A 12,763-nucleotide genomic window follows, 5' to 3' on the forward strand; every position below is an offset into this window, starting at 1 on the left:
GATATTTCTGTGAGGACAGATTTTCCTGCACATTGATTCCATGTCGTTTTTTTGTGTGTGTTGTCTTGTATATATCTAACTGCTGGTGTTGACTTTGATGTGATGAACGCAACATACCCTCACCGTTTAGAACAATCTCAATATTATTATGCTTATGTCAATTTTCTGAAAGTTCAGAGGACCCTACCCCTTGTGGAAACGTAGCATCTAAATATTTTCAGCTTTGCAGGCTGTTGTATGTCATTTTGTACTGTTTTCTAAAGAGCACATTGACAGTGCACTTGTCCTTTCTACTTCCATAAGAATGTTCCAATCTTCCCAGTTCTTCCCAGATCTTCTCTGTCCACGGAAAAACCTGTGGATACATATCTATGCATGTCATGCATCAGGGCCTGCTACCATTATTGCTCAACCCACCTAGATGTCCTCGGGTTATTGCAATATCAATGCCATCCAAAATGTACCATCTGCATTTGGGAGATAATGGTGAAGGAAATGCTTCATCTTCTCACGCTGCGGACCTAGACAAATGCTCTTTGTTCTCTCATCCTTGTGGCTTGGCACCATGAATGGAAACCATGCTGTCCTGCATCTCTGCCTCATACCAAACCCTAATCCCAGTAGAGGCTAGGACTTTAGCTTATCCAAAGGCATTCGAAATTGAATTCAACCCCAAGGCCCCCTGAATTCCTCAGACCAGATGCATGATTTCTCTGATTGAGCCCCCACGTGCTCTATTGGCAAAATGCCAAATTGGTCCCTGGGCCTGCAGATGCAGTGCATGAGGCCATGGGATATTTCGACAAAGTCATCTTTGCACACCACAGTGGTGCATTCTCTTTGGGGTTCAAGGTCAGTTTTCTCTCTTTTTAGGGCCAAACTCAATCCACAGTACACTCCAGATCGCTGAGAAAAAGCATGTGTCATAATACATAGTCCTATACCTCATTTTACACAGCCACTGCTAGCTCAAATTAGGCTGCTCGTTTCTTGACCTCAGAATAAATTATGGGGAAAATTTGTGTTGATTTATTTCAGTTCTGTCAACTTAGCATCTGCTGTGCACTCTTCTAAATCTCAACGCATCGCTTTGAATCCCATGTGTCCGGTCCACTTAAGAGTGTGTGTCCAATTGAAATAGAGTTTCACCTTTGCTGCTCCATTACCAGAGGTCAGGTACTGCACTGATTTCCATTCTCTACTTTGCTTCTCCTCCATCCACGTATTCTAAGGCATCATACTGTCTTTGGAATTAAGGGACCACTCTTTGGCAAGTCTCCTGATCCAAGGGCTTGGTGAGTGAATTTTTATAATTCTGTGTAATTGGGAGTGAGTTAGCGTATGATGCACTGGCACAGTGCCACCTGGGCATCAATAAATCAACACTTTCCATATATAACTTGCCGAAATGGGATTCTTGTTTATCTCTTTTTTCTATACAGTCATGATGTTATGTGTTTGTACAAAGAATACATTTTTGTCATTGAGTTGATACCTCAGTTGCAGCCTTTCAATAGTGTAATAAAATTGATTTACATATTTTGGGATTTATATGAAAATGAAGTTAGTTTTTGAAACATACTAAATCTACTTAAAATCCACACTTGTCAAATTCAGGTATAATTTTGTCAGCTCTAAGGAAAAACTAGACAGATATAATGTAAAATAACACTCGAAAATGATGAAGGGGACAGGTAAACTCTTTAGTTTTGATGCCTCCAACACCAACAGGAACCATGAAATAATTATTGTAAGCATGAAATTACCCCCACACTTGGTTTCCCTTGTGCATGTGGTGCCCTTTCCACCCAATGACAAATACTGACCAATGTTGTCATTTCAAGCAGTAACATTTCTCTCCAGGAAAACACAAGGCATCTGAAACAAGATATTTATATGTAGGCTTGGTTCACAAAGGAACTAGGGGCATTAGAGCAATGAGAATCCTGCTGCAGCTTTGCTAGTCTATTGAGAACCAGGTGCTCTTCTATCAGCCATGAGAACGCTTAAACGTCCGATCATGTTGGGTAAAGCAGTTTAACACAACCAAGTCTGCACCCACATGACATACAGCTCCCGGGCATGAATGAAGGGAAAAGACGGTCCACATAAAAAAAAAAAATGTCCTTACATATCTATGGCCACTTTTACTGTTCCCTTCAATAACTGACTTATAATATTTACCTATACTGTCTAGAAAACAAGAGGCCTAATACATATTCAAGTTCAGTCAAAGAATCCCCTCACTTACCACACTCCCTTCACCCCAAAGAAGACGTAACCCCAGAATTTGCTGAATCTAGGGGAACGTCATCATTTCTTTGTGTGAGCTATTTACTTAATTTCTATCTATTATAGTCGAGAGTATTTGACCATTGAGGATTTCAGTGTTGTGCACAGATTGTGAAGTTGTAGGAAAACTGGTTCTAGGAGGGGCTTGCTCTTCTCCTATTGGCTTCATTGCAGCTCAAGTTCTGATTCTCTGAAATGGATGCCTGAGTGGATAGAATTGAAGGGCATGTGCTTGATAGGTATTCCCAACCCTGGGTAAATGCTTACCAGGACTTCATGCCCTGTGGTCTGTGTGATTTTTAAATGCCCCTTGGGACGTGTGGATTCTCACGACCTCTTTCAAGACCATGGGCAGTTTTATCAACTCTGACATCTCTTCTCTTTTAGACGTCAGGAATTTTGGGCCACTTCTTGGAGCAGAGAATTTAGTACCTTCTTGAATTTCACCTTAACCCTCCACAGGTTTCTGCTAGTATCACCCAGGCTCAACATGTCTCATGAATGTCTTCTGAGCCTGGAATTATGTAAAGAAATATCCATGCCAGTATTCTCCATTGTAGCAGAACAAGTCTCATCAATGTGTTCGCATCTCCCCTCAATCTGTGCAGCCAGCTTTTCTGCTGGCTTCTCTTCGTGTCTCCCATAAATTCGACTTCTACAATACTGAGGAAGTCTGAAAGTTTTTCGGAGCCTCACCAGTATGCTAATGATGGGCAGATCTTCCAATGTCTGACTTTTCAGTTCCTAGAAACTGACCCGTGATCTAAACTCATTGGGCAGCAATATTATCTCGAAGTTAAAGAGCTCCCCATACAATAGACCTAAGCCAAAATCCATGGAGGTTGTCAGCCCCTACATGACTCTGATCCTCCCACAGATCTCTGCCGAGTTACCTTGTATCCAGCAGCCACATCAAGCCTCGTGGAACACACCAACATTCCACCTGTTATCCAAACGGTAACTGCCATCCACAAAGGTTGCAGCATCTTTTCAGTTTTTGGGGAGGGACTGCATCAGATGAGAGTTTCCTAAGTTAAAAGTGATTCTCTCCATTAGCATCACATGGTCCTTTTTTTCCGACCCTCTTTCCTTTAGTTCAGATGTCTATACACAATACCGAGGGAAGTGTGTGCATGTTATGTTTATTTTTCCATACGTCTTTAACCTTTCTAACATTTAACAGTTCACAAAGACCCCACTATAGGAATCTTATGTTTGTGTAATAGCCATTCACCCAGAATTCTTATCCGCCTGTTGCTTTTCTGCTGAAACACCCGCACTCTCAGGACATGGATCCATTTGTTTCATGGGGGCTGAAATTCCTAGAAATAAACCCATACCAATGTATTCATTACTGTCTGTCTTTTTGCTCTTAGTACTGTTTTGTAGAACTACTTGTCTTTGTTCTGGGCGTATGCCATTTATTCTCTCTTTTGGCATGGATATCACATTCATTCTTTCTGTTGGAAATAGAGTCAAATTATATAACGGAATATGAATCTATTTTATACAAAATAGGCATTTGTGTTTGGTCACGATATGCTCTTTTGAATGAACATTTTTCAATCTTTTTGCTCGCATCTGTTTTCTGAATACAAGTGTGTTGATTACTTGCAAGCAGCAATACTGTTCATGCTGAATGATACTTGACACCCCTTTGAATATTTTCTTTTGAATTATCATGGTTCCTTTGCATATATGTCAGCCAACAGTACTGTTTGGTGTTTGTTTGTTTGTTTGATATTTTGATTGTTTGCTTTTGTTTGTTTTTGAAACACATTAGGCCATGCATCTCTCCATTTTCTTTAAACAGAGATTCATATGATTATTCAGTTAGTATAGTGCTGAAAATCACCTATGTTTTCCTTCTTCCCTCTCCCATATTTAGGGTTTTGATGTCCTCCTTGTCTTCTTCTTGTTTATTCTCTGAAACTCATGACTCTTCTTGCCTTTCAAATGACGGTTTTCTTATTTCTATTTCATCTTGCTACTTTACTATTCAGGGTAGAATTCTAAATATTTCTTTAAGATTAGTTTTGAACTGCTGAATTCTTTTACATTTTGCTGATCTGGGAAATTGCCTAGTTCTGCTGTTTTTAGAGATGGCGGTCTTGTGGCTTTTGCTGCTCTAAATTGCAGCTTTTTCTCATTCAGGTTTTGGACTATGTACTGGCACTCTTTCCTTTCCTGCAATAGTCCTGTCAAAATATCAGCTGAATCCCATCTGTAGATTCTGTTGTGACTAAGTTGCTTTCCTCTAGGTTCATTTAAAATATCTGGGTTGATCATGAACTTTAATTATTTGAATGATATAACAGCTTCTTGTATGTCTATTGGTATTCCAGATAATTTAGATGCTGTTTGCTTCTGGTTTCTTATAGATGATTGTTTCTTGGCTTTTAGTAATTTTCTGACTGGTTTTTCTACAAATTAATTTCCAGAATTTTTTTTTATATATCTTGCTTTACCCTCTGGGACTCTTATGAGTCCTAGTTTTTCATGCTTTGTCTTACCCCAGGGTTGAACAGCAATATTTGCATTGGTTTTCACTTGCTTTTCTATGTCATCTTCTGATAGATGTATTTCTGTTCCCCTGTGTTCACAGTCATTCACGAGTCCCTCTGCATTATTTAGTCTGCTTAGGACTGACTTTAGCCCTGCTATTATCTCATCCATTGAGTTTTCTGATTTTATTTGGCTCCTCTTTAGAGGTTCTCCTCCCCATTTCTGTATTCTTCCTTTTGTGATTCTGAGACACAGTTTTTCTTCAGTATTTCCCTCACCTCCATTTTCAATAATTGCTCTGGTAGTGTTTCACAGTCTAGATGTTTGAAAGCTTTTTTGGGGGCCTTCAATTTCTTTTTAACTGAAAATGGTACTTCCTTTTTATTTTACTATACTTCTTTATCTCTACTGGTCAAGTACTCTCAGGTATCTAAGTAGACTTCTAGGGCTTTGTTAAGTGAAAATTTCAGTCTCTTGGTTGTACACAATTCCATGATATTTCTGTGAGGACAATTTTTCCTAGACTTTGATGCCATGTAGTTTTCCTTGTGTAATATCTGGTATATATGTAATTGCTGGTGATGCCTTCGTTGTGATGAACACACCATACTCTCATCGTTCAGTATAACCTCATTTTTATTATGCTTCTATCACTGTTCTGAAAGTCTACAGGATCATTGCTCTAGTGGAAACGTAGCATCTAAATGTTTTCAGCTCTGCAGGCTGTTGTATGTCATTTTTGAGTGTTTCCAAAACAGCATCGTGTCAGTGCACTTGTCCTTTCTATTTCCATAAAAATGTCCCAATGTTAACAATTCTTCCCAGAGCTTCTCTCTCTGCAGATAAACCTGTGGAAACATATCTAAGGGTGTCATGCATCAGGGCCTTCTGCCATTATCACGCAGCCCCACCTAGTTTTCCTCGGTGCCGTATAATGTCATGTCATTCAAAATGTGGTTTCTGCTTTTGGGAGATAATGGTGAAGGAAATGCTTCATCTTCTCACACTGTGGAATAGACCACTATTCTTTGTTCACTCATCCTTGTGGCTTTGGACCATGAAGGGAACCAAAGAGCTGTCCCACATCCTCTGCCTCATACCAAACTCTAATCCCAGACCAGGCTATGAATGTAGCTGATCCTAAGGCTTTTGAAACTGATTTCATCCCAAAGGCCCCCTGGATATCTCAGACAAGATGCATGATTTCTCTGATTGATCCCCACATGTGCTCTATTGGCAAATTGCCAAATTGGTCCCTGGGCCTGCAGATGCAGTGGATGTGGCCATGGGATATTTCAAAAAACTCAACTTTGCCCGCCAGTGTGGTTGCATTCTTACTGGGGTCTAAGGTCAGTTTCCTCTCTTGATAGGGCCAACCACCATCCAAAACACACTCCAGATCACTGACACTCAGTGTGTGCCATGATCCATAGACCAATATCTCATTTTCCACAGCCACTGCTAGCTCAAATTTGACAGCTCAGATCTTGGTCTCAGAATCAATTGGGATAATTTGTGCTGTTTCTTTCAGTTCTGTCAGCCAAACATGTGCTGTGCACTCTACTAACACTCAGCGCATCCCTTTCAACCCCATGTGTGCTGTCAACTTCAGATTGTGCATCCAAGTAAAACAGAGTTTCACCTTTGCTGCTCCATCATGAGTTCAGGTCCTGCACTGATTTTTCTTCTCTACTTTCCCTTCTCCTTCCAGGTTTTCTGAGGCCTCATTCTGTCTTTGGTTGTTAGAGACCACTCTTCAGCATTTGGCCTGGACCACGGGCTGGGTGAGTGGATACTTATATTGCTGTGTTCATTGGGAGCGAGTGAGCATACGTTGCACTGGTACTCTGCCAACTGGGCTTTGATAAATCGACACATTCCAAATATAACTCACAAAAATTTGATTCTTGTTTATCTCTTTGTTCTATACTGCCCTGGTGGGAGGGATTGACCGAAGACACCAGCTTTGATATTGTGTTGATTCCTCAGTTGCAGTCTTTCAAAGCTTAATAGAATTTATTTACATATTTTGGGATTTATATGAAAATGAAGTTAGGTTTTGAAACATACTAAATCTACTTACAAGCCAGACTTGTCAAATTCAGGTACCATTTTGTCAGTCCTAAGGGAAAAATAGATAGATAGAATGTAATATAGCAGTCTAAAATGATGAAGGGGACAGGTCAACTTTTTACTGTTGATGCCCCCAACACCAACAGGAACCATGAAATATGTATTGGAACCATGAATTAACACCCACCCTGGGTTTCCCTTGAGAATGTGGTGCAGTTTCTCCCCAGTGATACATAAAGGCAATTGTTGCCATTTCAAGGAGTAACATTTCTCTCAAGGAAATCTCAAGGAAATAAAAACAGCATATTTAAATGTAGGCTTGGTGCCAAAAGCAACTAGAAACATATCTATGAGAAAACTGCTGAAGATTTTCTAGGCTATTGAGAATCATGTGCTCTTCTATCAACAATGAGAACACTTAATCTTCCAATCATGTTGGGTAAAGCAACTTAACCCAACCAAGTCTGCACACCCCATGATATACTGCACCCGGGGCTTCAATCAAGGGAAAATTTGGTCCACATAACATGTGTCTTTACATGTTTATGGTGACTTATACTGATATTTCACAAACTGCCTTACAATAGTTACCTATAATGTCTTAAAAAACTGAGGCCTAATATATATTCAAGTTCAGTCAAATATTCCCCTCATTTACCACACTCCCTTCACACCAAAGAAGACATAACCCCAGCATTTGCTAAATCTAGGGGAAGGTCATCATTTCTTTGTGTGAGCTAAGTATTCCATTCCTATATATTTTAGTCGAGACTATTTGACCCTAGAGGATTTCACTGTTGTGCAAAGACTGTGAAGGAGGAGGAACTCTGATTCTAGTAGGGGCTTGCCCTTGTCCTACTTCCTTCATTGCAGCTCAGGTGCTGATCATTTGAAATGGATGCCTGAGTGGAGGGGAGGAAGAGCAAGTGCTTGTTAGATAGGCCCAAACCTGGGAAAAGGCTTACCAGGCCTTGGTGCATTGTGGTCTGAATGGTTTGTAAATGCCCCTTGGGACGTGTGGATTCTCACGACTTCTTCCAAGAACATGAGTGGTTTGAACATCTCTGTCATCTCTTCTGTTTTATACATCAGGAATCTTGGACCCGTTCTTGCAGCAGTGAATTGAGTACCTTCCTCAAGTGCATGTTGACCCTCTACAGGTTTCTTACAGTATCAGCAACGCTCAATATGTCTCATGAAAGCCTTTCAAGCCTGGTATTATCTACAGAAGTCTCCATGTCAGTATTCTCCATTGTAGCAGAACAACTCTTATCAGTGTATTCGCATCTCACCTCAGTCTGTGCAGCCAGCTTTTCTGCTGGCTTCTCTTCATGTCTTCCATAAAGTCAACTTCTACAGGATGGGGCAGTCCTGAAATTACCTCAGAGCCTCAACAGTAAGCTGATGACTGGCAGATCTCCCACTGTCTGCCCTTTCAGGTATGGAAACTGACCCATGAACTCAGGCCATGGTCAGAAGCAGTATCTCTAACTTACACAGCTTCCCGTTCAGGAGACCTAAGCCAAGCTCCACAGAGGTCGGCAGCCCCTCCATGACACTGATCCACCCACAGAGCTCTGCCCAGTTACCTTGGCTCCACCAGCCACAACAAGCCTCGTGGAACACACCAACATTCCACCTGGAATCCAACCGGTAACTGCCATCCCCAATGTTGGCTGCATCTTGTCAGTGTTGGGGAAGGGGCTGCTTCAGTCGAGAGGTTCCTAAGGTTAATGTGATTCTCTCCATTAGTGTCTGATTGTCCTTTTTTTCCTTCCCTCTTTCCTTTTGTACAGATCTCTATACAAATTACAAATGGAGGGTTATGAGTCCATGTTAGTTTTATGGTTTCTCACTTCTTTAATCTTTCTAACAGTTAACAGTACACAGAGACCCACTATAGTAATCTTATGTTTGTGTAATATCCATTCACCCAGAATACATATCCGTCTTTTGCTTTTCTGCTGAAACACCCACACTCTCAGAACATGGATCCATTTGTTTCATGGTGGCTGAATTTCCTAGATATGAGGCTAATCCCAGTGTACACTTTACTTCCTGTCTCTTTTGCTCTTAGTACAGTTTTCTAGAGCTATTTGTCTTTGTTATACGCGTATGCCATGTATTCTCTACGTAGGTTTGAATAAGACATTCATTCATCCTTTTGGAAGACCCGTAAGCCTATATCACGGACTATGAAACCATTTTATTTAAAGTAAGCATTTGGGTTAAGTCACTCTGTGCTCTTATGAATCAATATTTATGAATATTAAGGCACGCATCTGTTTTCTGATTACAAGTGTGTTGAGTACATGCAAGCAACGATACTGTGTTGATGCGTGCTTAATGATCCTTGACATCACTTTGAGTATTTTCTTTTGAATTATCATGGTTCCTTTGGATATATGTCAGCCAATCATACTCTTTGGTGTTTGTTTTTTTGTTTGCTTGTTTGTTTCTTTACTTTCTTTTTCCTTTGATTCATCATTTGTGTAAAGAAATGCAAGTGATTTTTAACATTAATCTTTTAACCTGCTACCTTGCTAAATTCTTCAATCAGCTCTAGTCGTTTTGTGTGGAACTTTTATGGTTTTCTATATATAGTATCATGTCATCTGCATATAGTGACACTTTTACCTCTTCTTTTCCAATTTAGACCCCTTTTACTTCCCTTTCTTGCCTGATTGCTGTGGCCAGGGTTTCCAAGACTATGTTGAATTGGAGTGGTTTTAGTGGGCATCCTTGTCCTGTCCCAGATTTTAGTGGGAAGGTTTTGAGTTTTTCACTGTTGAGTGCTATGCTGGCTGTAGGTTTGTCATATATAGCTTTTATGATGTTGAAATATTTTCCCTTAATACCCACTTTGGTGAGAATTTTTATCATAAATTGGTGTTGAATTTTATCAAAATCTTTTCTCCATCTATTGAGGTGATCATATGGTTTTTGTCCTTTCTCTTGTTGATGTGAAGTATTACATTGATTTATTTGCATATGTTGAACCACCCTTGTGTCCCTGGGATGAACCCCTCTTGGGCATGTTGTATAATCTTTTTTATGTGCTGTTGGAGTCTATTTGCTAGTATTTTGGTAAGGACATTTTCATCTGTGTTCATCAGTGATATTGGTCTGTAATTCTCTTTTTTGTTGGTGTCTTTGCCTGCTTTTGTTATAAGAGTGATGGTGGCTTCATAGAATGAGTTTGGGAATATTCCTTCTTCTCAAACTTCTGGAAGAGTTAGAAGGACTTGTATGAGTTCTTCTTTGTATGTGTGGTAGAATTCCCTGGTGAAGCTGTCCAGTCCTGGACTTTTATTTGTAGGGAGGTTTTTTTTATTGTTAATTCGATTTCATTCCTTGTGATCGGTTTGTTCAAGTGGTCAGTTTCTTCTTGATTCAGTCTTGGTGGACTGTATGTTTCCAGAAACTTGTCCATCTCCTCTAGGATATCCATTATTTTCCATGAAGTTTTTCATGATATTCTCATATGATATTCTGTATTTCTTTGTTATTTGTTGTAATTTCTCCATTTTCCTTTCTTATTTTGCTTATTTGTGCTCTCTCTTTTTTCTTCTTTGTGAGTTTGGCCAGAGGTTTGTCGATTTTATTTACTCTTTCAAAAAACTAGCTTTTGGTTTGACTGATTACTTTCTTTATTTTTTTTTAATCTCTATTTTATTTATTTCCTCCCTGATCTTTATTATTTCCTTCCTTCTGCTGACTTTTGGGTGTTTTTGCTCTTCTGTTTCTAGTTCTTTTAGCTGGTGGGTTAGATTGTTTGTTTGATATTGTTCTTCTTTTTTGAGGAAGGCCTGTATCACCCTAAACTTTCCTCTTAGCACTGCTTTTGCTGCATCCCATAAGTTTTGTGTGTTTGTGTTTTCATTTTCATTTGTCTCAAGGTATTCTTTAATTTCAACTTTGATTTCATCATTGACCCATTGGTTTTTTAATAGCATGTTGTTTAATCTCTATGCTTTCCTTTTTTTCTCCTTTGTTTCTCTGTAGTTGATTTCTAGTTTCAATGGCATTATGGTCAGTAAAGATGCTTGAGATAATTTCTATCTTCTTAAAATTGTTGAGGCTTCTTTTGTGACCAAGTGCATGATCAATCCTAGAAAATGTTCCATGCACACTTGAAAAGAATGTATATCCTATTTTGGGGGGTTGTAATGTTCTGAAAATATCCACTAAATGTAATTTTTCTATTGTATCATTTAATTTCTCTGTTGCCTTGTTTATTTTCTGTCTGGAAGATTTACCTTGTGATCTTAATGTGTTGTTAAAATTTCTGACAATGATTGTATTCCCATCAATTTCCCCCTTTATCTCTGTTAGTAGTTGTTTTATGTACTTAGGTGCTCATGTTGGGTGAATATATATTAATGATTGTAATATCCTCATCTTGTATTGCTCTTTAATCATTATAAAATGTCTTTATTTATCTTTCTTTATGACCCTTGTTTTAAAGTCTATTTTGACTGAAATCAGTACTGTTACACCTGCTTTTCTGGCATTCCCATTTGCATGGAATATCCTTTTCCCTCCATTCACTCTAAATCTATATGTGTCCTTCTTCCTAAATTGTGTCTCTTGTATGCAGTGTACTGAAGTTTCCTGCTTTATTATCCAGTCTGCCACTCTGTCTTTTGACTGGAGCATTTAGTCCATTAACATTTACAGTAATTAGTGATAGATGAGTGTTTATTGCTATTTTGAACTTATTTTTGCAGTTGATTTGGTATTTCTTCTTTGTTCCTTTCTTCATCCTTTTGTGGCATGTTAATTTTCCTATGTATTATCTTGGATTGTATTTAGTTTTTGTGACTCACTTGTAAGTTTTTGGCTTGTGGTTTCACTTTTTTTAAGTCTGTTAACCAATTACTGTAACTGTGTGTACTAAACAGATAGTAATGTAATGTCAAACCCATCCTACCGAGAACAAAACATTTAAAAAAAAAAAGAAGAAAGAAAAAAATACTCTATATTTTCTTGTTTCCCTCTCCCACTCAATGGTTTAGATGTCTTCTTTTACAATTTCATGGTTATTCTATTTGTAATTCATGGTAGTTATCACCTTTCTATTTACGAGTTCTCATTTCTGTAGCATCCTGCTTCTTTTCTATTTAGAGTAGACCTTTCAATATTTCTTTTAGCATGGCTTTAGTGTTGCTAAAGTCTTTTAGTTTTTGCTTCTCTGTGAAATTCTTTATCTCTCTTTCTATTCTAAAGGATAGCCTTGCTGGAGAAAGTATCTTTGGCTGCATTTTTTTTTTTTTCATTCTGGACTTTGAATATATCTTGCCAATCCCTTCTGGTCTGTAGTGTTTCTGTAGAGAAATCAGCTGAGAGTCTTCTCTTGTAACTCACTCTTTTTTTTCTCTTGCTGCCTTTAGAATCATTTCTTTATCCTTCAGTCTGGCCATCTTGAATATGATATGTCTTGGTGTGGTTCTCTTTGGGCTCTTCCTGTTTGGGAACCTCTGAGCCTCCTGTACTTTGTTGTCTGATTCCTTTTTTAGGTTTGGGAAGTTTTCAGTCATGATTTCTTTAAATATCTTTCCCATCCCCTTTGTTTTTTCTTCCCCTTCTGAAACCCATATTATGCATAGATTGGCATGCTTTATATTATCCCATAGGTTCCTTATATTGTTTTCATTGTTTTTTATTTGTTTATCTCTCATCTGTTCTGATTGGGCTTTCTGTGGTCCTGTCTTCTAGGTCACTTATTCGTTCCTCTGCATTATCTAGCCTGCTTTGTATAGGCTTTAGGTGAGATCTCATTTCAGCCAATGAATTTACCAATTCTACTTGGCTCTTCTCTATAGCTTCTATTTTGTTTTTGGCATATTTTATGTCTCTAAACACTATCTCTTTTAGTTCCTTCAGTAATTTG

This window comes from Camelus bactrianus, chromosome 3, assembly GCF_048773025.1.
Source record: "Camelus bactrianus isolate YW-2024 breed Bactrian camel chromosome 3, ASM4877302v1, whole genome shotgun sequence".
In the NCBI taxonomy this organism is placed as follows: domain Eukaryota; kingdom Metazoa; phylum Chordata; class Mammalia; order Artiodactyla; family Camelidae; genus Camelus; species Camelus bactrianus.